At 45.4% G+C, this 25,282-nt stretch overlaps 1 long non-coding RNA gene and 1 pseudogene across 2 annotated transcripts; one reads left to right on the top strand and one right to left on the bottom strand.

The window, feature by feature from the left end:
* Positions 1-1,085: 1,085 nt before the first annotated feature.
* LOC148006730 (uncharacterized) lies at positions 1,086-15,726 on the top strand. The gene is made up of 6 exons (XR_015676597.1): positions 1,086-1,296; positions 1,737-2,001; positions 2,404-2,521; positions 12,684-12,860; positions 13,394-13,547; positions 14,992-15,726. It is a non-coding gene; the product is annotated as an uncharacterized LOC148006730 (long non-coding RNA).
* Positions 14,012-19,008, bottom strand: LOC147996436 (tubulin alpha-1C chain-like; annotated as a pseudogene). The gene is made up of 2 exons (XR_015676593.1): positions 18,922-19,008; positions 14,012-15,473 (listed from the first exon to the last, which is right to left on the bottom strand). The product of XR_015676593.1 is annotated as a tubulin alpha-1C chain-like (transcript).
* Between the last annotated feature and the right edge of the window lie 6,274 nt (positions 19,009-25,282).

Raw genomic sequence — 25,282 nt, 5'->3', positions numbered from 1 at the left:
ATTTCTACTGCTGCAACGAAACATCATGACCAAAAGCAAGCTGGAGGAAAGGGTTTATTCAGCTTACACTTCCACATCACTGTTCATCACCAAGGGAAGTCAAGACAGGAACTCCAACAGGGCAGGACTTGGGAGGCAGGAGCTAATACAGAAGCCATGGAAGAATGCTGCTTGCTGCCTTGTTTCCCACGGCTTGGTCAGTCTGTTTTCTTATAGAACCTAGAACCACGGGCCCAGGATGGCCCCACCCAGAATGGGCTGGGTCCTCTTGCACTGATCATTAATTGAGACAATGCCTTACAGTTGGATCTCATGGAGGCTTCTCCTCAGCTGAGGCTCCTTCCTTTATGGTGACTCTAGCATGTGGTCAAATTGACTCACAAACCCAGCCAGTATACTCTCCAGTTCCTCACTTCCTCCAAAGCAGGAGTTTTAAGTTTCGTCAGATGTAGGTTAAAGAACACAGCTTAACTTAGCTGCAGACTGTCCCCTCTTATACCTGGTTATCATTGCTAACTATATTCATAGTCCTTAGCCCAGAGGCTGGCTGTAGCAACGCTCAGTGATTGCAGATAGCTGCTTTTTGGACTTGTTTCCATGGTTACATACATTTTTCTCCAACGTCTTCACAGGTTAAGTAGTTTCAGCCTTCAATCCCAGGGCCAGAGCAACAGTAAAGGGTGTAAAGTGTCAGCTGTGGTGGATAGAGTCCTGGTGTTTTGAAGTTGACGCCAGGCCTTTCCTCAAACTGCCAGCCTGGCTCCAGTGTTAGACACAACGCTGGCCTGGGAGGAGTGTGGGAGATTTTGGCTACTCAGGGTGGCATTTCTTATCTAGTGCTGACCTCACTTATAGAACAAGAGGGGATTGTGCGGAACTTGAAAGATCAGCGCACTCTGGCCTCAGGACGGTTGCTCATGGTTTTTGAACATTTGTGGAACCATTTAAGAAAAAAGTTCCATAAACTCAGCTAACAAGTGTAGGAAATTCACTAAGTCCTTATTTTGTTAATTCCCTGTTTGCTTTCTGTGAGCACACAGCATGCAGGGAGAAGCAGGCATTTATAAATAGCTTCTATAGTAGGCAGACAGCTCAGTGCCAGAGGAGGCACACTACACGCAAGCGTGCTGCCTCAAGAGACAGCTTCACTGGGAGGGCCCGAAGAGCATTTTGGAAGGGGTATGAAGTTAGAACTGGGTTGGTTTTGGGTTTTTTTTTTTGTTTTTATATATATGTAGGTTTTCCACATGGGCCAAAGAAAGGAAAGGCCTCTGAAGAGGAGACAACCAGGTACAGGTACGGCTTGGGTCAGCCAGAGGTGGAGTAGTAGAAGCATCCGGCATAGTGTCTTAGGTGCTGTGACAAAAGTGACTTGAAGGAGGGTAACTTTTGGTTTACAATCTTGAGAAGATGCAGTTAGCCATGGCAGGGAGAATGAGGCATCTGGTCACTGTGCCTCCTTTGTGAGAAAGCAGAACACAGATGCTGGGGCTCAGCTCAGTTTCTCCTGCTCATTCCATCTCGGACTCATAGAATGGTGTCATGGACCTTCAGGGTGGGTCTTCCATCATAGACATACCCAAAGGCTTGGCTCCTAGATGATCTTAGATCTTGTCAAATTAACGATATTAACCACTGAGTGTAATGAAGGGCAAAGCTAGGGTGAAATCTATAGGGTAATGGGAAAGCAAGGTTAGGTCTGTCTTTCCTTCATCCCTCCTTCCTTTCTCTTTTAGCCAGGGTCCTGAGTACCCCTAGCTGGCCTTGAACTCCTCTTGCAGCCAAGGATGACCATGAACTTCTGCTCTTCCTGCCTCCCCTCCAGAGTGCTGAGCTTACAGGAGTGCACTACAGAGCTAGGGGTCAAGTTCAGGGCTTCATGCAAGCTAGGCGCACATTCTACCAACCAGCTACATCCTCAGCATACATTGTCGGAGTTTTGACTTTATTCCATGAAGATCCAGTGAAGGAGTTGGAGGAGAAGGTGCCACAGTATACCAGGTTTGTGTTTCAGGAGCCTCACAGGGACATCAAGGTGTTGGACCGACTCATTTTGGATGGTGGGAGACGGGTGCAAAGGCATATTATGCGTTCTAGGTAGAATGTGCAGGCACCAAGACATTGGTGGAAGAAGGGAGGAAGGGAAGCCTTCAAGAGCCAGCGTGAGTGCCTGCTAAAGGTTTTTAGAGTTCAGACACACAGCTCTTTAAGCAGATTCTACGTTAGCACAGACTCGTTGGGCTGCTCTTGCAACACAAAGAGTTGCAGCGGTTCCCTGTGGCCTACTGGATCACACCCAAGCTTCCTGGACTGTCTTCCAAGGATCCATTATCTTGCTCCTTTACGGTTCTCCCTACTGCTGTCTACAGACACTCACACTGAAAACATTTACATCTTTTTTAGGCCAAGCCAAACTGCTCATGGTCTCTGGCTTTGCCTTGGTTCCTGGTCCTAAAGGCCCCTCAGCTGAGGCGATCTGATATAACCTCAGCCACTTGGTCACTCAGCCACTCACCTGCAGGTAATCACAGGCTTGAATGTTCACCTGGCCTCCTCCTCTTAAGTTCAGTAATGTCTCATCCTTTGAGGGTTATGTGGGCCTCACACTGTTCTGAGTGATAAAATATTGTTATAGCTCATGCTGGCTCCCAGGGGAGAGCAAGATGGAGGAGAGCGGATGAGGTTCAGCCACTCACTCCTCTCTGCCTCTAATTCAGCCACTTCTGCTTAGCTTCAGGGGCTCTAGATATGAGCTTATGGGAGAATACATCTGAACAATTTCCATGCTGCAAAAGAGGGCTTTGAATGCAGTCACCCACACCAACTTCCTTTTGAGGCAAAAATAAACAAAGGAGGTAGAAGGAGTTTTCCCATCTATTTGTTTCTAGACAGGCACCTACAGGGGCACAGGGGCACAAGGGCTTAAGCAAACTGGGAGGGAATAGGAATTTTGCCCTAGGGCCTCGAAATCCCACTGCCTGTTCCCAGGTACAGCAGTTGCTCTGTGTTATTTATTTTGAGAACTTTGGAATCCTTGAGTCAAATGGTGGTGGCCCTAGGAATCTGTATTAGGCAGGAGGTGGTATAGGATCTCAGAAAAGCCATGATGGGGATGGGCTGTGTGCGAGGGTGAGGATTTGGCTGGGTTACTTCACTGACCTACGACAGGAAAGCAACCCCTCTGGCTACCATCCGTACCCAATCTCCTTTTGAAAAGGTCCATTGTTGGTGGGTCTGCAAGCTGGTACAACCACTCAGGAAATCAGTCTGGCGGTTCCCTAGAAAATTGGACATAGTACAACCTGAGGACCCAGCTATACCACTCCTGGGCATATACCCAAAAGATTCTCCATCATACAACAAAGACACGAGCTCCACTATGTTCTTAGCAGCCTTATTTATAATAGCCAGAAGCTAGAAAGAACCCAGATGCCCTTCAACAGAGGAATGGATTCAAAAAATGTGGTACGTCTACACAATGGAGTACTATTCAGCTATTAAAAACAATGACTTCATGAAATTCATAGGCAAATGGAATGAACTAGAAAATATCATCCTGAGTGAGGCAACCCAATCACAAAAAACCACACATGGTATATACTCACTGATAAGTGGATATTAGCCCAAAACTCTGAATACACAGGATACAATCCACAGACCACGTGAAGCTCAAGAAGAAGGAAGACCAAAGTGTGGATTCTTCAGTTGGTCTTAGCAGGGGAAACAAAAATATTCACAGGAGGAGATAATGGAGACAAAGTGTGGAGCAGAGACTGAAGGAATGGCCATTCAGAGCCTGCCCTACCTAGGGATCCAGCCCATATGCACACAGCCACCAAACCCAGACAATATTGTGGATGTCAAGAAGTGTATGCTGACAGGAGCCTGATATAGCTGTCTCCTGAGAGGCTCTGCCAGAGCCTGACAAATACAGAGGTGGATGCTTGCAACCAACCATTGAACTGAGAACGGGGTCCCCATTGGAGGAGTTAGAGAAAGGACTGAAGGAACTGAAAGGGCTTGCAACCCCATAGGAAGAACAACAATATCAACCACACAGAGCTCCCAGGGACTACACCACCACCCCAAGAGTACACAGGGAGGGACCTACAGCTTCAGCCACATATGTAGCAGAGAATGGCCTTGTCAGTGGAGTTGGAAGAAGGATGAAGTTAAGATGGAAATTATGTTTATCACAGCCTATTAAAATTCCAGCTATGGGGCTGGAGAGGTGGCTCAGCACTTAGTTAAGAGAGCCATTGCTGCTCTTCCAGAGGGCCTGGGTTCTGTTTCCAGAGCCTACATTGGGTGACTTATAACTCCAGCAGTGTATCTGATACCCTCTTCTGGCATCTGTTAGTACCTGCATGCATGTGTACATGCTTACACACACACACACACACACACACACACACACACACACACACACACACGAAACCAAAAATAAATCTAAGAAACCAGACTTCACATGCAAGGACACAGGCTACGAAAAAGATGAACTTGAGTTAGTGCTTTCTCATTTGAGCCTTTGGGTATTCTGGGCGTCTTTGAGCAGTACGTTGGGATAAACATATGAATAAGGAAGAATAAAGGGAAGGGAGTCTAAGAAAAATTGTGGGTCACTGACCAAGAATCAGACATTTATTAAGTCTGCATATGATGTTCTTCACAGAAGGATCGTGGATAGAGAAGGGGAAAATCTATATCCAAATGGACATCTACTCCAATAACCCAGATTGTGTCCCCCCATGATGAAGAATCAAACACTATCAGCCTCCTGGGCACGTGTTAAGAGCTGTACCTTTTAGGCTATAGTCCTATATTAAAGATTCAAGGTTTGCTCCTGCTGCAAAGACCCTGAGTTCTGAGGGATGTGGCTTGGTCAACCTGATTATAGGGCTGTTCATGTTACCGAACCTGTCAATCTTAATCCCAGATGCACATAATTGAAATATCAGAGTGATCAGGAAAAAGACACAACTCACAGAGCAAGGCACTTTGTTCCCAGTTAGAGGAACTCCACACTGTGGATACTTAAGAGAGCATTCTCACGGAACAAGTGGATTTGTACTTTCTGGACCCATTACAAGTATTCATAAACCATTTCCCCACAAACCCTTCAGTTAATTCTTTCAAGCTTCCCCCATGTCCAAACCACTAGCCATTGTCAATGGATTGGCTTAGATCCGCTTCGCAGGGCATTCTCTTTCTAGATAAGATGTATTTCACAAGTCCACTCCACACTCTGACAATGGGAGGATTTCCTTTCACATAGTTCCTCAGGGCTGCCCCTTAAGCAGTTCCTTGACAGCAGTTCACCAACTGCTGCTGTCTGCATACTGCACTGGATCTAACTGTGGCCAGGGTTTTTAAGTTGAGACAGACGGTAGGAGCTGCTGCAATTGAAATGGCCTACCTGGTTTTATAGGATGTGATTGGGTCTAGACACTACAGCAGTGTTTAGCCACCAGAGGCAAAATGGGCACAGTTACCATGAAGGGCAGCAGGGCCAGAGATAAAACCAAGTTTGACCCCTTAAGAGTCATTGAATTTGTGGTGAAGACATGGATCAGTGTGGGCATCCGGCACAAACAGGGTGCAGAGACATGCATGCAGACACATGCTGATACATCACAATTTTTAAAAAAGTTAGTGAATGGTTGAACTCATGGATGCCCCTCCTCTGCCAGAATAACCTATAAGAGCAGTTTGATAAATTCCTTCCTGACATCACCTCTATTATACTCTCCTCTCCCTGCCCCCTCCCTCCCTGGCTCCCTGCTCCCTTCCCAAGTCTACTCTTATGTCTTCTTTTGTTTTTCATTTCAAATGTTATTCCATTTCCTGGTTTCCCGGACATAAGTCATCTATCCCCTTCTCCCCTTCTTCTATAAGGGTGTTCCCCTCCCCATCCACTCCCCGCTTCCCACCTCCTGCCCCCGACATTCCCCTACTCTGAGGGTCCAACCTTGGCAGGATGAAGGGCTTCTCCTTCCATTGCTGCCCAACAAGGCCATCCTCTGCTACATATGAGGTTGGAGCCCTGGGTCAGTCCATGTATAGACTTTGGGTGGTGGTTTAGTCCCTGGGAGCTCTGGTTGGTTGGCATTGTTGTTCTTATGGGGTTGCAAGCCCCTTCAGCTCTTTCAATCCTTTCTCTAATCCCTCCAACGGGGGTTCTGTTCTCAGTTCAGTGGTTTGCTGCTGGCATTCGCCTCTGTATTTGACATGTTCTGGCTGTGTCTCCCAGAAGACATCTATATCCAGTTCCTGTCAGCATGCACTTCTTAGCGTCATCAATCTCATCTAGTTTTGGTGGCTGTATATATATATGGGCCACATGTGGGGCAGGCTCTGAGTAGCCGTTCCTTCAGTCTCTGCTCTAAACTTTGTCTCACTATCCCCTCCTATGGATATTTTTGTTCCCCTTTTAAGAAGGAGTGAAACATCCGCATTTTGGTCATCCTTCTTGAGCTTCATGTGGTTTGTGGATTTTATCTTGCTTAACTCAAAGTTTTGGGCTAATATCCACTATCAGTGAGTGCATACCATGTGTATTTTTCTGTGATTGGGTAACCTCACTCAGGATGATATTTTCTAGTTCAATCCATTTGCTTAAGAATTTCATGAAGTCATTGTTTTTGATAGCTGAGTACATCCATTGTGTAGATGTACCACATTTTCTGTATCCATTCCTCTGTGGAAGGGCATCTGGGTTCTTTCCAGCTTCTGGCTATTATACATAAGGCTGCTATGAGCATAGTGGAGCATGTGTCTTTGTTGTATGTTGGAGCATCTTTTGGGTATATGCCCAGGAGGGGTATAGCTGGGTCCTCAGGTAGTACAATGCCCAGTTTTCTGAGGAACCTCCAGACTGATTTCCAGAGTGGTTGTACCAGTCTGCAATCCCACCAACAATGGAGGAGTGTTCCTCTTTCTCCACATCCTGGCCAGCATCTGCTGTCACCTGAGTTTTTGATCTTAGCCATTCTGACTGGTGTGAGGTGGAATCTCAGGAGTGTTTTGATTTGCATTTCCCTTATGACTAAAGATGTTGAACATTTCTTTAGGTGCTTCTCAGCCATTCGATATTCCTCAGTTGAGAATTCTTTGTTTAGTTCTGTACCCCATTTTTTACTAGGGTTATTTGGCTCTCTGGAGTCTAACTTCTTGAGTTCTTTGTATATTTTGGATATTAGCCCTCTATCAGATGTAGGATTGGTAAAGATCTTTTCCCAATCTGTTGGTTGTCATTTTGTCCTAATGACAGTGTCCTTTGCCTTACAGAAGCTTTGCAGTTTTACAAGGTCCCGTTTATCGATTCTTGATCTTAGAGCATGAGCCATTGGTGTTTTGTTCAGGAAAATTTCCCCAGTGCTCATGTGTTCCAGATGCTTCCCTAGTTTTTCTTCTATTAGTGTTTGATGTGGAGGTCTTTGATCCACTTGGACTTAAGCTTTGTACAGGGTGATAAGCATGGATCGATCTGCATTCTTCTACATGTTGACCTCCTGTTGAACCAGCACCATTTGTTGAAAATGCTATCTTTTTTCCATTGGATGGTTTTAGCTCCTTTGTCAAATATCAAGTGACCATAGGTGTGTGGGTTCATTTCTGGGTCTTCAGTTCTATTCCACTGTTTGTCTCTGTACCAATACCACACAGTTTTTATCACTATTGCTCTGTAATACTGCTTGATGTCAGAGATGGTGATTCCCCCAGAAGTTCTTTTATTGTTGAGGATAGTTTTCGATATCCCAGGTTTTTTGTTATTCCAAATGAATTTGCAAATTGCTCTTTCTAACTCTATGAAGAATTGAGTTGGAAATTTGATGGGGATTGCATTGAATCTGTAGATTACTTTTGGCAAAATGACCATTTTTACTATATCAATCCTGCCAATCCATGAGCATGAGAGGTCTTCCTTCTTCTGAGATCTTCTTCAATTTCTTTCTTCAGAGACTTGAAGTTCTTGCCATACAAATCTTTCACTTGCTTGGTTAAAGTCACACCAAGGTATTTTAAATTGTTTGGGACTATTGTGAATGGTGTTATTTCCCTAATTTCTTTCTCAGCCTGTTTATCCTTTGAGTATAGGAAGGCTACTGATTTGTTTGAGTTAATTTTATACCTAGTCACTTTGCTGAAGTTGTTTATCAGGCTTAGTAGTTCTCTGGTTGAACTTTGGGGTCACTTATGTATACTATCATATTATCTGCAAATAGTGATATTTTGACTTCTTCCTTTCCAATTTGTATCCCTTTGACCTCTTTTTGTTGTCTGTTCTGGCTAGAACTTTGAGTACTATATTGAATAATAGGGAGAGAGTAGGCAGCCTTGTCTAGTCCCTGATTTTAGTGGGACTGCTTCAAGTTTCTCTCCATTTAGTTTAGTATTAGCTACTGGTTTGCTGTATATGGCTGTTGCTGTTTAGGTATGGGCCTTGAATTCCTGTTCTTTCCAGGACTTTTCTCATGAAGGGGTGTTGAATTTTATCAAATGCTTTCTCAGCATCTAATGAAATGATCACATGGTTTTTTCCTTTGAGTTTGTTTATATAGTAGATTACATTGATGGATTTCCCTATATTGAAACATCCCTGCATCCCTGGGATGAAGCCTACTTGATCATGATGGATGATTGTTTTGATGTGCTCTTGGATTTGGTTTGCGAGACTTTTATTGAGTATTTTTGTGTCAGTATTCATAAGGGAAATTGGTTGGAAGTTCTCTTTCTTTGTTGGGTCTTTGTGCAGTTTAGGTATAAGTGTAATTGTGGCTTCATGGAAGAAATTGGGTAGCGCTCCATTTATTTCTATTTTGTAGAATAGTTTGGACAGTATTGGTATAAGGTTTTCTATGAAAGTCTAATAGAATTCTGCACTAAACCCATCTGGTCCTGGGCTCTTTCTGGTTGGGAGACTTTTAATAACTACTTCAAGCGTTATGGGATTGCTTAGATGGTTTATCTGATCCTGATTTAACTTTGGGGCCTGGTATTTGTCTAGAAAATTGTCCATTTCCTCTAGATTTTCCAGTTTTGTTAAATATAGACTTTTGTAATAGGATATGATGATTTTTGAATTTCCTCAGATTCTGTAGTTATGTCTCCCTTTTCATTTCTGATTTTGTTAATTTGGATATACTCTCTGGGCTCTCTGGTTAGTCTGGCTAAGGGTTTATCTATTTTGTTGATTTTCTCAAAGAACCACCTCTTGGTTCTGTTGATTCTATGTATAGTCCTCTTTGTTTCTACTTGGTTGATTTCAGCCCTGACTTTGATTATTTCCTGTCTTCTAGTCCTCTTGGGTGTAATTGCTTCTTTTTGTTCTAGAGCTTTCAGGTGTGCTGTCAAGCTGCTGATGTATGCTCTCTCCTGTTTCTTTCTGCAGGCACCCAGAGCTATGAGCTTTCCTCTTAGCACAGCTTTCATTGTGTCCCATAAGTTTGGGTATGTTGTACCTTCATTTTTACTAAATTTTAAAAAGTCTTTAATGTCTTTCTTTATTTCTTCCTTGACCAAGTTATCATTGTGTAGAGCATTGTTCAAATTCCATGTATATGTGGGCTTTCTGTCATTATTGTTGTTATTGAAGACCAGCCTTAGTCTGTGGTGATCTGATAGGATGCATGAGATTATTTCTATCTTCCTGTATCTGTTGAGGCCTGTTTTGTGACCGATTATATGCTCAATTTTGGAGAAGGTATCATAAGGCTCTGAGAAGAAGGTATATCCTTTTGTTTTAGGATGAAATGTTCTATAAATATCTGTTAAGTCCATTTGGTTCATAACTTCTGTTAGTTTCTCTATGTCTCTGTTTAATTTCTGTTTCCATGTTCTGTCTGTTGACGAAACTGAGGTATTGAAATCTCCTACTATTATTGTGTGAGGTGCAATGTGTGCTTTGAGGTATAGTAAGGTTCCTTTTATGACTGTATGTGTCCTTGCATTTGGAGCATAGATATTTAGGATTGAGAGTTCATCTTGGTGAATTTTTCCTTTGATGAATATGAAGAGTATTTTTTTGACGACTTTTGGTTGAAAGTCGGTTTTATTCGATATTAGAATGGCTACTCCAGCTTGTTTCTTTGAACCATTTGCTTGGAAAGTTGTTTTCCAGCCTTTTACTCTGAGGTAGTGTCTGTCTTTGTCTCTAAGGTATGTTTCCTGCATTCAGCAAAATGCTGGGTCCTCTTTACATATCCAATCTGTTGGTTTATATCTTTTTATTCGGGAATTGAATCCATTGATGTTGAGAGATATTAAGGAATAGTGATTGTTGCTTCCTGGTATTTTTATTGTTAGAGGTGGAATCATGTTTGTGTGTCTCTCTCCTTTTGGTTTTGTTGCAAGATTACTTTCTTGCTTTTCTAGGGTGTAGTTTCCCTCCTTGTGCTGGAATTTTCCATGTATTATCCTTTGTAGGGCTGAATTTGTAGAAAGATATTGTATAAATTTGGTTTTGTCATGGAATATCTTGGTTTCTCCACCTATGTTAATTGAGAGTTTTGCTGGATACAGTAACCTGTGCTGGCATTTGTGTTCTCTTAGGGTCTGTATGACATCTGCCCAGGATCTTCTGGCTTTCATAGTCTCTGGTGAGAAGTCTGGTGTAATTCTAATAGGTCTGCCTTTATATGTTCTTTGGCCTTTTTCCCTTACTGCTTTTAATATCCTTTCTTTGTTTTGTACATTTGTTGTTTCGACTATTATGTGATGGGAGGAGTTTCTTTTCTGGTCCAATCTATTTGGAGTTCTGTAGGCTTCTTGTATGTCTATGGGCATCTCTTTCTTTAGGTTGGGGAAGTTTTCTTCTATAATTTTATTGATATTTACTGGCCCTCTAAGTTGGGAGTCTTCACTCTCTTCTATACCTATTATCCTTAGGTTTGATCTTCTCATTGTGTCCTGGATTTTCCTTGATGTTTTGGGCCAGTAGCTTTTTGGGTTTTACATTATCTTTGACAGTTGTGTCAATATTTTCTATAGTACCCTCTGCCCCTGAGATTCTCTCTTCTATCTTTTGTATTCTGTTGGTGATGCTCGTATCTATGACTCCTGATCTCTTCCCTAGGTTTTCTTCATCTGTTTGGTTGTGTTTTCCTGTAATTCTTTAAGGGATTTTTGTGTTTCCTCATTAAGGGCTTCTACTTGTTTACTTGTGTTGTCCTGTATTTCTTTATGTCCTTCTTAAAGTCCTCCTTCATTATCACCATAAAATGTCTTTTATAGGGGTTGGGGATTTAGCTCAGTGGTAGAGCGCTTGCCTAGGAAGTGCAAGGCCCTGGGTTCAGTCCCCAGCTCCGAAAAAAAGAACCAAAAAAAAAAATGTCTTTTATATCTAACTCTTGCTTTTCTAGTGTGTTTGCATATACAGTATTTGTTTTGGTGGGAGAATTGGGCTCTGATGATGCCAAGTAGTCCTAGTTTCTGTTGCTTAGGTTCCTGCACTTGCCTCTCACCATCAGGTTGTCTCTGGTGTTAGCTTGTCTTGCTGTCTCTGACAGCGGCTATAGACCTGTGTGTTAGCACTCCTGTAGACCTGTTTTCTTTCAGCTGGATTTGAGAGCTTTGCTCTCAGGTGTGTAGGCTCTCCTGGCAACTGGCTTTCAGTTCTCGGCACAGGCAGAAACCCTAAGGGTCCTGCCCCTGACTGCTTCTAGTTCCCTGTGTCCAGGGGGCACAGATGGCACTAGGCAAATTCCTCTTGGGTTGGGAACGTGGGCAGAGAGTAGTCTCCTCTGAGTTCCCAGGAGTGACCGAACTTCTGATGGTCCAGCTCTCTCCCCCACAGGATTTGGGTGCAGGGAGCTGTGTGACTGGTTCAGTTCCTACTCTTATGTCTTACATATAAAGAGAAAACATGTAATAGTTCTGAGTCTGGATTACCTCACTTAATACCAATGTCAGAATTATATGCTTCTTAAAGGTTGAATTAAGTTTCATTGTGTTTCATACCACATTTTCTTTATCAGTTCACATGATAATCAATACTGGGGCTGATTCCACAGCTTGGCTGTTGTGAATAATATCATAATAAACATGGATGACCCAGCATCATCTTTAGTGTGCTGACTAAAATTCCTTTAGGTATATTCTCTGTTGTTGGATAGCTGGATCAGAAGGTAATCCTATTTCTAGCTTTTGAGGGAACCATTGCACTGATTTCCACAGTGAGTGAGCACTTTACATTCCCAGCAGTACTCCTTAATAAGGACTTCATTTTCTCTATATCTTCACAAAACTGATTGTGTGTGCATGCATGTGCACATGTGCAAGTGAATGTGTGTGTGTGTGTGTGTGTGTGTGTGTGTGCCTTATTTTCTGGTTGGCAGGATGTGGTCCGAGTACTCCAATAATGGCTCTCTTATGATAGGTAAGCTGAAACACTCACAGTTGTTCAGTCTGGGCCAGATGTCTACAGTTTGGTTCTAGCTTGGAAGACTCCTGGAGAACTGCTGGTCTTCAGTCTGAAGTAGATGTTTCTGGATGTATCATGTGATGCAGACTCATGTGGTGTTTTGCTGAGACAGGATTGGAGGGAGGACATGTAAGGTTTGGAGAAAGTATAATTAGGACTCAATGGACAGTGGTGGCATACTTGCATAACTAGCTTTGCAACACTCTGCTGATCTTCACTTTTTTGAGAAACTCATGGTAGAGAACTTCTCCTGGTGTCCCAGGCTGGTACTGGTTGCTCTAGCTGACTCATGCCAATTCAACGGAGTACTGGTGGTTTCTGCTGGATCATGCCAATGCTGCTGATTCATGTTTGGTATCTTGACACTACTGAACTGGACTTCTGGTATCCTGACACGTGGAGATTGAATTCGCCGCCCCAAAGAACTACTTCTAAACAGGTCCACATCTATCTTTTCTCCCCTACCTTTGGACAGTGGGCTAAAAGTGGAAAACTTTTTGAGACCCTTATTTAAAGTAGGTCTTTAAAAATCTAAGCCTACGTCAGTCTACATTGGAATCTTGAAGTTGATTTAATGTTGGCTGAGGCAACAGGATAGGCAATTTCGCCAGTGAGCATGAGGTCATGAGGCAAAAAACAAAGTTTCCTTCTTCCATGTCCTTCTGTGTGGGCTGCCTCCAGAAGGTATGGCCCAGATTTAGGGCTGGCTTTCATGCTTCTAATAATTTTATTAAGAAAATCTCTCACAAGAGTGCTTTGAAGCTTGGCTTTTCGTATATTCAAATGCACTCAAGTTGAAAACCAAGATTGGCCATTTTATTGATTTGGATTTAATGGGTATGTTATTTTTTGATCCCTTAATATAGCCTGCATACCAATTCCTTGGTTATATTGCTGGCAAAGATGTGGATTTGTTGTGTCTTCCTCTATAAGCTGTGTCTTCATTCTGAAGATGTTTTCTCTCTTATGCAGGAATTTTTAAATTCCATGCAATCTCATTTGTCAGCTCTTGGTATTATTTCCTGTGGCCCGAAGCACTTTTCAGATAGTCCTCAGCTGTGTTCCTATCTTATAGTATCTTTGCCTATCTTTTCCTCTGGAAGTTTAAAACTTTTCAGTCTTACAGGTAAGGTCTTTGATCCAGTTTGACTGATTTTTTGAAAAGATTTATTTTATGTTATGTATGTGAGCACACTGTAGCTGTCTTCAGACACACCAAGAGAGGGCATCGGATCCCCATTACAGATGGTTGTGAGCCACTATGTGGTTCCTGGGAATTGAACTCAGGTCCTCTAGAAGAGCAGTTAATGCTTTTAACTGTTGAGCTATCTCTCCAGCTTAAAGTACACATTGTTTTACATTGGTAAGCACAGCACCTAATAGAAACTTGAAAATGATCAACTAATCACTGGTCTCAACTGGACCCACTCACTGGGTGATAAATTCATGATCCAAATCAGGGACAGTGACAGTGACAGCTATAGTGTCATGATAGCACCCACTGAGGCATAGGGGCAGGAAGCCAGCCTGAATTATCTAACAAGATGCACTCTTAAAGGGGAAGGGGGGAAAGCTATGAACCAATGCCGGTTTCCCACTTAAAATGGAAACACCTTTATTGATGGTTTAGGACAGTTAAAACACACACAAAGACAAAGATGAGACCACTGAAGTGTAAAGGTGCAGCACATGAGTTAATATTCTTCACCCTCATCGTCTCCTTCAGCACTATCTGCCCCAACCTCCTCATAATCCTTCTCGAGGGCAGCCATGTCCTCATGGGCCTCAGAGAACTCCCCCTCCTCCATGACCTCACCCACATACCAGTGCACAAAAGCACGCTTGGCATACATCAGTTAAAACTTGTGATAAGGGCAAGCCAAGCCCTCAGCAGTGGCTGTGGTGTTGCTCAGCATGCACACAGCTCTCTGGACCCTGGCCAGGTCACACCAGGTACCACAATGGGAGGCTGGTAATTAATGCCAACCTCGAAGCCAGTGAGGCACCAGTCCACAAACTGGATGGTACACTTGGTCTTGATGGTGGCAATGGCAGCCACATCACCACAGTACAGCAGGCGGCAAGCCATGTATTTACCATGGCAAGGGTCACGTTTCACCATCTGGTTGGCTGGCTCAAAGCAACCAATTGGCGATTTCTGCTACTGTAAACTGCTCATGGTAGACTTTCTCAGCAGAGATGACAGGGGCATAAGTGGCCAGAGGGAAGTGAATGTGAGGGTAGGGCACCAGGTTGGTCTGGAATTCTGTCAGATCAACATTCAGGACCCCATCAAATCTGAGGGAAGCAGTGATGGAAGACACAATCCGGCTAATAAGGCGGTTAAGGTTAGTGTAGGTTGAGCGCTCAATGTTGAGGTTTCTATGACAGATGTCATAGACGGCCTCATTGTTTATTATGAAGGTACAGAGTGCTCCAGGGTGGTGTGGATGGTGGGGATGGAATTGTAAGGCTCAACCACAGCAGTAGAAACCTGGGCAGTCTGGGTAAATGGAGAACTCCAGCTTGGATTTCTTTCAGTAATCAAAAGAGAGCCATTCCATCAGCAGGGAGGTGAACCCCAAGCCAGTTCCTACACCAAAGCTGTGGAAAAACGAAGAAGCCCTGAAGACCTGTGCACTGGTCAGCCAGCTTGTGAATTCTGTCCAAGACAAGGTCAACAATCTCCTTGCCCATGGTGTAGTGACCACAGGCACAGTTATTGGCAGCATCTTCCTTGTCTGTGATGAGCTCCTCGGGGTGGAAGAGCTGGCGGGAGGTGCCAGTGCAAACTTCATCAATACCTGTGGGTCCCAGGTCTACGAACACTGCCCAGGGTACATGCTTTCCAGCTCCTGTCTCACTGAAGAAGGCGTTGAAGGAGTCATCTCCTCCCCCAATGGTCTTGTCACTTGGCCTCTGGCCATCAGGCTGGATGCCATGTTCTAGGCAGTAGAGCTCCCAGCAGGCATTGCCGATCTGGACACGAGCCTGGCCATCATGGATGGAGATGCAGTCATGCATATTTAGTCCTTGAAGTGGTCTGTGAAAACTGAGGAAGTGGAGAGAGGGTGATGAAGATCTCCCACTGGCAGACTACTAAGGAGTCCGGGTGAGAAGCTGTGTTGAACTGATTTTTATGCTGGTTTAGCCACTACATGTGCCCCTGGACTATTATGACTTCATTGTACAAGTGCTTTTGTGTTTCAATGTGGCACCCAAATGCATGTTCTGTTGACATTTTCTCAAGCTTTAGGCTCTAAGAATATAGACAGACACAGAGCTCTGGACTCATTGCAAAAGTTTGTGTCTGAGTATTATCTCAGTGTCTTTTCTTCCTTGATGACTCTTAGGTACCCTGTTTCTGTATTCCACTCCAGGAGAAGTTCCCCTGGAGCCTCCCACGTGGGCAATCCACGCTTCTGGCTATCATCTCTACAGAACAGGCTCTCAGGAGGCAGATTATTATGTTTGTGGTTTTGATGCAGAACTTTATATAGAACCAAAGGTTCAAACTTGTGTCCCCAGTATACTTGCGGGTCAGAGCCCTTCTGTGCCTGTTTCTTTAGCATATTAAGATGTCCATAGGGAAATGGAGACAACTTATATTGGGCCACTGCTTATATTCATCATCAAATCCCCCCACCCGGACCTGCTAAGGTAGATGAAGCAGAAGGGACCTCATCAAAGCTGGACCCATCATAGGTCAGAACATCAGATGGGAAAGAGACATGAGAGTCTATCAGCCTCTGTCTGCCCCAAACCCCCAACTAGCTCTAACGCTTTAGAAAATGCATTTTGTCATCCCAACTTCTGAAAGGGGAATAATGGTCACAGCAGTTTGCACTGCTGTCATTTCGTCCCTGCAGCACGTAGGACAGGGCACCTGGCCTGAGCAGGAACAGGGTTCCTGATTGCGGCTTTGTTACCGACTCTCATGCACTGGGTTGCGTTGGGCAACTCGTGCTGGGTGGGAACTCCAGGAGCAAAGGTTTCAACTGGGGAAAAATGTTAACTAAAAATAAAAATAAGATAAACAAACAAACAAACAAACTAGGAGGCGTCTTACAAAAGCTCTCTGCAGATGATCGGGGAAATGACCTGAGTGAGCAGACTCCGTTAGGCCACCATGAAGCTATAGAAACAAGGTGATGTACATGCCTTCTCTAAAGGAGTTAGGCGCTGCTCCTCTGTCTTACCGACAAGGAGACAAGAACGCCAAGAAGTCTCATAAAGACCAAAGCTGAACTCCACCACCAGGCCTGTGAAGCCTGGACCACTAAGCCTAAGCACCTCGTGGTGATGGTGAGTGGAAATGCTCAGAAGCTGGACGACCACAAGGTAGAGCCCAGAAGTGAGTGGAAACTAAAACCAGATGGCTGTTCGGCGTGAGTTCTAGAAGCTTTGTTATTTTCTGGATTCCATTTTTATTGCTAATAGTCCCTCCCAGTTCCAGAAGCCTATGTCCCCTGGGTGAGAGAGAGGGTGACAGTGAGAAACGTCAGGTGTACTGACTTTCCAGGGTTCACTTGGTGAGTCATGGGCATTTAATTAACTCAGCTGCCTGGTTGGGTGGGAGAGGGAAGCCGGCGCATGGATGGAGAGTGTTGGGAGCAAGAGGGACTTAGATTGGCAGGGTCTAAGTAGGTGCCAGGGAGAGGAAACAGAAAAAGTCGTGTTTGAAAAGCCAGAGGTGTTTCCCTTTGAAAGCTTAGCTGCCACACAGAGCCGATCTATCTACACCCTGACAGGTTCCAGACCAGCTGTCAGAGGGCACCTTTCACTCTCACCAGCTGAAGTGCCCTGGCCATCCTGAACTCAACACCTCCACACTCTTAGCCCTCCTGCCAGAGCCAGAGGGGAGAGAAAAACCACCATGACCTTGGCCACTTTCCATAGCCAGAAACCCCTCCAGATAAAAACTGGTGCATCGCTCATTCTGTACAAGTCCTTACCACGATGCCAACACCTGAGTTCCATCCCTAAGCTCCATGTGAAGGAGAGAACTGCAGAGAGCCAACCCCCGTAAGTTGTCATCAGACTACACACACACACACACACACACACACACACACACACACACACACACCATCCTATAAACACATACACAGATACATGCACACACAGACATACAGACACACACAGACACACAGACATACAGACATATGCACACTCTGTGCATACACATACTGTGTCATAGGAACTTTCCTTCACAAACCTGTGAGCACACACACAGACACATACATACACAGACACACTCACAGACACACGCACACATGCACACACACACACACACACACACACACACACTGTGGCACAAGGCCTTTCCTTCATTATCCTATCAGCACACACACAGACATACTTACACACATACACACACACTGTGGCACAAGACCTTTCCTTCACTATCCTATCAGCACACACACACACACACACACACACACACACACACCACACACACATATACACTCACACACATATACACATACTGTGGCACAAGGCCTTTCCTTTGCTATCCTATCAGCATACACAGACACAACACACAGAGACGCAACACACACACACACACACACACACACACATGCATGAACACAAAAAGTAAATACATGTCTTAAATACCTAAAGGCTGATATAAATATTAGGATAGAGCCCCAATAAATGGGTGTGAATGTGGGATTTTTAACCTAACTACATTTTTGAGAATATTTTGGGGTGAGGTGGGAAAGGGAGAATGACTTCTTTTATACCTTTCCCCTTTCCAACTGAAAATTAGAAAGGAAAAAGCAGCCACCGAGGGCTATCAGTATGGGAGGGAGAGTGAGAGCACAGGATATCCCCAAAGTCATAATAACAGTCACAGGCTCAGATAGCCCCCAAGAAAGACTCCAGATCACTGCTGGGAACAGCAGCTTTTCGGACGAGCCATTGCACAACCAAGTATATGCTGGAGAGGGAGCATGCTCTGTGTTTCACGGAAGTTTCTACCCGGGCCACGTCAGTAGACACAAGCAGCCAGAGGCAGGAAGGACAGGCTGTTTTTAAAACTAGTCTGTTGGGACTCGGGAGATGGCTAACAGCTCGTACGGCTCTTACAGAGGACCCCGGGCCAGTTCACAGCACCACATCAGTGGCCCACAACCGCCTGTAACTCCAGCTCTCAGGGGACCCAGAGCCTCTGGCTTCAGAGACACCTGCACTCACATGTACACGCAGACATACCTCATACATGTAACTAAAACTTGCGGGATGAAAACAAGTCTTTAAAAAGAACTAGCTCATGTACAAAGTGAGGCAGCAGAAAAACGTAGGACCTGAGGAATAGAGAGAGCTTCAAGCTGGAAGAGGTTTCCAGGCATCTCTTACCAGCCCCCTCTTGTCCTAGGTGCTGACATGGACTCCTGTAAAGCTGCAATCACACAAACTGACACCAGACATCATGAGAGCCCTACAGAGCCAAGCAAAGGCAGGACAGACACTTCAAACATCACAATTATTTTTACCTGCACATACATACTTGTCATTGAAGTGAAGTAATAATTTTCTGACCTTGGCCTGAACATTCCACGATGTTCCATTGAGAGGAGCTGGATTCCAAACAGCGCTAGCATTTGGAACAGAGACGGAGGCAGAGGCTGGTGTGTTGATTTATCATTAGGGTGTGCAGTTCTAGAGACAAGAGTGGGCTCCGGGGGAGAGAGGCAGGAGAGAGGCCAAAGCAATGGGAAGAGGGAGTTAAGCAAGTATGTGCAAACCGGGTTAGCTGATCAGTCCAAAGGCCTGCACCCCAAAGAAACCCCCGCAGGCCAGGGTAAGCCCTGCCAGGGTAGTGGGCCAGGGGAAGTGTGGGGCTTCTGCAGTATGGGTAGTCAGAGGTTTGAGCCATGCTGCTTTGGTTCCTGCTTTGGTTGCTTGTGTGTTAGTACAACCCCTGATAAGTGCCCTGTGACCGCGTCATGGGGAAAGTTCCGGTGAGCGAGGATAGGATCTGTCCCATTTTCCTGTGTGAGGTTGGATCAGGTAGCTGGAACAGGAGGCAGGTACGGTGGAAGGACAGGAAGTGAGACTGAAAGGAGTCTGACACACTCATTACCCTCTTGATGCCTAGTAAACCACTCAGCTTTCATCTCCAATCCCCGCATCCTGGTGCTCTGAGGCACACAGCAAGCTCACACCTAGTTTTGTTGAATGAACGAATGAATTCAGTTTTATTGAGCAAATAAATGATCACAGAGCCCTAAAACCTCTTCCTTGTCTCTGGCTTTCTTCTGCTACCATCCCCACCCCATACCTAACCAGCTCCTAGGCCTCCACAATTGGAGCTCTGCCTTTTCCTGAATGGCCACTCTCCCAGCCTCTGGGTCTGAAAGACCGTCATATTTGGTTACTCTGAAGCATAGCCCCTACCCCTGAGAAAGTCAGTTTCTAGTCTTTCAAAAGCACATCATCCTCCTGGCCTCAGAATCACCTTCAGTTCCTCTCAAAATTTCTCTCAGGTTCGGAAACAAACAATACCATTCTATTATATGTTCTGCTGGGGTGCGGGATGGTGTGTGGTATGTATGGTATGCTGTGTGATGTGGTGTGTGTGCTGTGGTGTGTGGTGTGATGTAGTGTGTGTGATGTGGTGTGTGTGCTGTGGTGTGTGGTGTGGTACGGTGTGTGGTGTGTGTGTGGTACGGTGTATGGTGTGGTGTATGTGGTGTGTGGTGTGGTGTTTGTGGTTATAGCATGGTGTGTGGGGCATGGTGTGTGTGCTATGGTGTGTGGTGTGGTGTGTATGTGGTGTGTGGTGTGGTGTGTGTGGTTATAGCATGGTGTGTGGGGCATGGTGTGTGTGCTGTGGTGTGTGGTGTGGTACGGTGTGTGCTGTGGTATGTGTGGTGTGTAGCGTGTTGTGTGGGGCATGGTGTGTGCGGTGTGGTGTGCATTTGGGTGGTGTGAGGAGGTAAACTTGTACAATTTCCTCCAACTCTAATGTCTCCCTTGACATAACAAAATTGTATTCCCTTTTCAAAGCTACCCAAGTACAACCCCCTCTTCTGAGCTCTTCCTGAACATGTCCTTCTCAGGTTCCCCTTGCTCTGAGAACCGACAGGTGCCCTTTCCCCTCTTGCCCCACCGAGCCCCTCTTCCTTGTAATGCAATAAATCCTACAAGTCCTGAGTGGCCGGTCAGCCTGCCATCCTCCCAGGTGACGGCCCCAAACCCCGACCCGTTGTAGAGTAGGGTGCTGTTCACACTTACCACACAGAGGTGTGCAAGAGCAAGGGGTGGAAGTCAGCCTCCCACCCACTCCAGCGCACAGTCATTTCCAGAGTCCGCAGCTGGCAGACCATCTGCTGCCACAGTTGCAGCCTGGACCCAGGATGGCGCCTCTTGCTAACCTTATTCCATTTAAGGGTACTGTCAAGGCTCAAGCAAAGGAAAATGTTCTCAAGTATAAGTTCAGTGGACATGGGGAGAGGCAGCTCCTGGCAGCCACCCAAGACGGCACCAAATTTAGTCCAAAGGTTGAATATAAATATATGAAAATTTTATTTTTAAAATAACGTGGTAACATTAAAATAGCTCACAAAGGAAAGAGAGTGAAAGCACACACCCCCCAAAGACCCCATCACAGCTGCCTTCGTTTGGCTGCTCCAGAGCTCAGAGCCTTGCTGTCATAAACCCACTTTTACACATCAACACATGCTGTACACATAATGTTCCAGCTCCCCTTCCCCCTAAGATATAATAAACACGTAAGAGAAAGAACATAGACAGAGATGTGAGCTGTGGTGTGGGCTGGCTGTGTAGGTTTGGATCTTCCTTGTGAAGGTTCAGTGGGAATATTGTGAGGATGAAATGGTAACCCCTCATGGGATTATTGTGAGGATGAAATGGTTACACATCAAGCCTTAGCCCAGTGCCTAGTCTTAACTGCAAGTTGGTTTCATTGCTGTTACCAAATTCAAGTTGACCTTCACCCGGCCGACTGTAGCCTATACAGGTTTTGATGCTGGTTTTCAAGCGCGTACCTTCAAATCAGATTCTTATAAGCTTAAGGCTCTCCAGACCATGACCCACCCCACTTAAATGACAATCCCAGAAAGGTATAACATATTTTCCTACCCAGCCCTGAGCCCTTTGTGGCTTGGTAGCACCTTGAGGGCCTTGGCTATGCTACAGAGCTCAATAAAATGAACATTCCCGAAAGTCTTCAGGCATGAGTTTTCTCTCTGGGAAACTCTTTTTATCAAGGGTCACACCTACAAGGGCATTGGGTCAGGGTAATGGAAAATTCAGCCAGGTAAGGGTGTGAGCAGAGGAACTTGAGCCAAACTCTGCCCTCCGAGGGCTGTAGGTGAAGGAGTGATTTCAGAGTAACATTGGGCTTCAGGACGAATGGTCTCCCTATCTGCCACCACGGCTTGTTGAGGTGGCCAGAGCTCTCACTATTGATCCCCTGTTTAGTTTGAGAGTTCAGCAGCATATTACAGCATCTTGCTATAATTCTGCTAACAGCCTCACCTTGTACTGCACTGAGACTCTGAATTCAGGCCTGGTGAATGACCCAGCCGTCAGGAGAAGGCTTGGCTTTGCCCACATCAGTCTTCCCCCACTGAGTCTGAGACCAACCCCCAAACCCGGATCAGGGGCTGTGGTCCCCAGCTGCTGAGGTATGTTCCAGACATGCCCGCCTGCCTGGTGTCATTTGCAGCTTCCATAGCCTGGTTTCCCTGATGTACCCATATCCCCGCTGCCCGCTGTGCACGTGAGGTCTCATGTTTTGACTTCTCTGATGCCAAGGCTACTCTGGAATGCACAGTAGGTTCCTTCCTATCTCCTTTCTGCTCACAGGTCCTGGTATCGCCCTGGGCCTGTGGCTAGGTGAGCCCCGGAGCAACCCCATCGCCCCTCCTATGCGCACTCCAGGGAACAATCCTAGCCCAGAAGACCAAGAATGGAGTAGAGCCTGGTGGAAATGATCATCTCAGCCTTAGGTGGGATAATTTTGTCCAACTCGATGTTGTTATTTAGTTGCTTTCATTCAAAGCTTTTCTAAGTGTTCCTTTGTTTGCTTCAGTGAAAAGCGTTCTGTCCCTTGAGGTTTGTCGAGGGAAAGGAATGCACATTTTGTAGCAATGGAGGCCAGGCAGCTCTGGTGTGGGTACCGCTCGAACTGTTCATCTTTCAAAAACATTAGGCCTCACTGAAATAAAGCACAACTGTATTTTGGCGTTTCCTAGAAGGAACTTGGATTCCCTACTCGGCTCGTCAAGCAGCTGGCTTTTCAGTTGCCAGATGTGAATTTTCACACTACTTCCTCAGAAAGGACTTCACACTCCTGTACACACCGGCCCTGCAGCCTTGGCCTACCACCGGTTTGCTTCCTGCATGGCATTTAACATGATCTGAAATTCTGAAATCTGTCTGTTCACTCGCGTTACAGGCCCTCCCCTTATTACAAGCTGGAAAAGGCTGGGCCACGTCCACTGTGCTGGGCCATGTCCGCTTTGTAAAGTTGTATTTCCAGAGCCTGGTACAAGGCCTGGTCAAAGCAACTGTGAGCTCAGCACTCAGGCTGTGCAAAGCAGGAGGGTCAGGAATTTAAGATCATCTTCAGCTTCACAGAGTTCAAAGCTAGCCTGGCTTCCATGAGACCCTGCTTCCAGTGAACGGACAGCCATAAATTGTTAAATGTTAAGTTTTTCTCCTTCTTAATTGAAATAGTGATAAAATTTTAGTTTCTACCAATGTCTGATAACTATCAAGTGACCCACAGGAAACCCCCAAGCCACTCCTGCTTATTGATTACTTACTATCAGGGGCCACTACGAGGGCTGACGGCAGGGCTTCCGGAACCTCCTAGGGTTAAGGGACACTCATTTTGGAAGCTTCTCCCAGACTCACTATTGTTCTCATGAGCATACGATGGAAATAATTCTTCAAAGAATCTCCAAGTGCCTCCGGCCTCGTTTGTCTCTCTGCTGTCACATTTGCTGCTTAAAACCAAAACCATAACCAAACCAAAAACCCCCGAGACTCATCACACTATGACTCCTAGGAGTGAGGCTAACATCTAATCACTCAATACTGGCTGGCCAGGGGAATGAAACACCGGTGCTAGGAATTACTACTTTAAAGATTTTTTAAAATTATTCACACATGAGTGGATGCCTGAAAAGACCAGAAGAGGGCGTCATATCCCCTGGAGCTGGAGTTACGGATGGTTGCAGCCACTCGATGTGGGTGCTGGGAACCAAACTTAGCAGCAATCACTCTTCACTACCGAGCCATTGAGCCATCATCACTCCAGCCCAGGTAGAGACTCTGACGTTCAAGGAAAGAATTAAGGGAAGGGACCCAAGCCCTGAACTCAGAGTCGGCTTGCTGTGCTATTAATCAGCTTTTGCTCCTGCTGATGAACCATTGGAAGCTGAAGAGTAGCCAACCACAGGTTGAGATTTTACAAAAGTCACCTCTGCTTTGGTGGTCTGAGCACCATCTTAACCATTCTGTGTATAGCTGTAACTACACAGCCATGAGGTGTATTATAGATCCTTTTCTGTGGGAACTACTCAGGCCCGCTGGGCTGGAACCCTCCCTCACCCGTGGACAGGTTCCAGTGAATACTAAGTCTCAGTGCATGCATGGTAAGGATGTATCTGCAAGGTTTCTAATGGGATCTGTGAATGAGGATGAAGGTGGTGCTTATGTTTGTTTTCCCTGGCCTTTGTTTCTTTCTTTCAGAAATAGTAGCTTATCTGGTAGCAAAGGGCCAGGGTGGCCTTTGACCCTTGTTTGGAGCATGAATTATTTCACCATTTTCAAAGACATATGTTCTCATTCAGAGGTCAGTGAGAAACCACTTCAGGGTTAGAGAGACCTTCCCGGTACCTCAGTTTCCATGACTACGAAATGGGGGGGGGGCGTTGTTAAAACTATTTCACAAAGTCATCTTTGAGGTCCCCACTTTTCTCCTTTTCTTCTTTTTCTCTCCTCTGTGGGGTGTGTGTGCAGGTGCATATGCGCACGTGTGGAGAGAGGACAATCTCAGATGTCGTTCTTCAGGAGCCCTTCACCCTCTTTGAGATGCGGTCGCTCATGGGCCTGGAGCTGGCCAAGCAGGCTAGGCTGTCTGACGGGTGAGCCCCAGGGGCCTGCTTATTTCCAATGTTCCAGCGCGTGGATTCCGAGCATATGCCACCATGCCCCATTTTTTCTTTAAAGTGGAGGATCTGTGGCTAGAATTCAGATCCTCACACTTGCAAGGGAAACACTTTACAAACTATTTCCCCCCTGCCCCCTCCCATTCCTCCCACCCCTGCTCAGGCCTCTGAGCTCAGGTCTGGTCTCTTCATGTACATTCATTTGTTTGTATCACTCTCTGGAGACGTGAGGTTCTTAGAATCAATAGAAGTTAATATTCTAATTGTATCAGTGTGTGAGCGTGTGGTGTACAAGAGTGGGTGTGCTGTGAAAGGGTAGGTGTATGTATTCATATTTGGTATATGTGTTTGAGTGAGTGTGTGTGGTATATGCACATGAATGTTTGGTATATGAGAGTGTGTGTGTATATATATATATATGTGTGTGTGTGTGTGTGTGTGTTGTGTATGTGTGATATATGTGTGTTGAATGTGTGCAGTGTATATGTTGTATGTGTGTGGTTTGTGTTATATGTGAGTGACTATGCAGTGTGTGTGTGTGTGTGTGTGTGTGTGTGTGTGTGTGTGTGACTATGTGGTTGGTATGTGTGGTATTTGGTCTGGAATAAACATACATATACACAGGACAAAGTAGAGCATAGGTATCCTGCCCTCTCACCCTCTGTCCCCTAAACCCAGAGCTATGCTCAGCAATCCTTGCTTCCACCCC

Source organism: Rattus norvegicus, chromosome 2 (assembly GCF_021556685.1).
Source record: "Rattus norvegicus strain SHRSP/BbbUtx chromosome 2, alternate assembly SHRSP_T2T, whole genome shotgun sequence".
Lineage (NCBI taxonomy): Eukaryota > Metazoa > Chordata > Mammalia > Rodentia > Muridae > Rattus > Rattus norvegicus.
The sequence above is the reverse complement of the archived record's forward strand: the minus strand, read 5'-3'. Positions and strand labels throughout refer to the sequence as shown.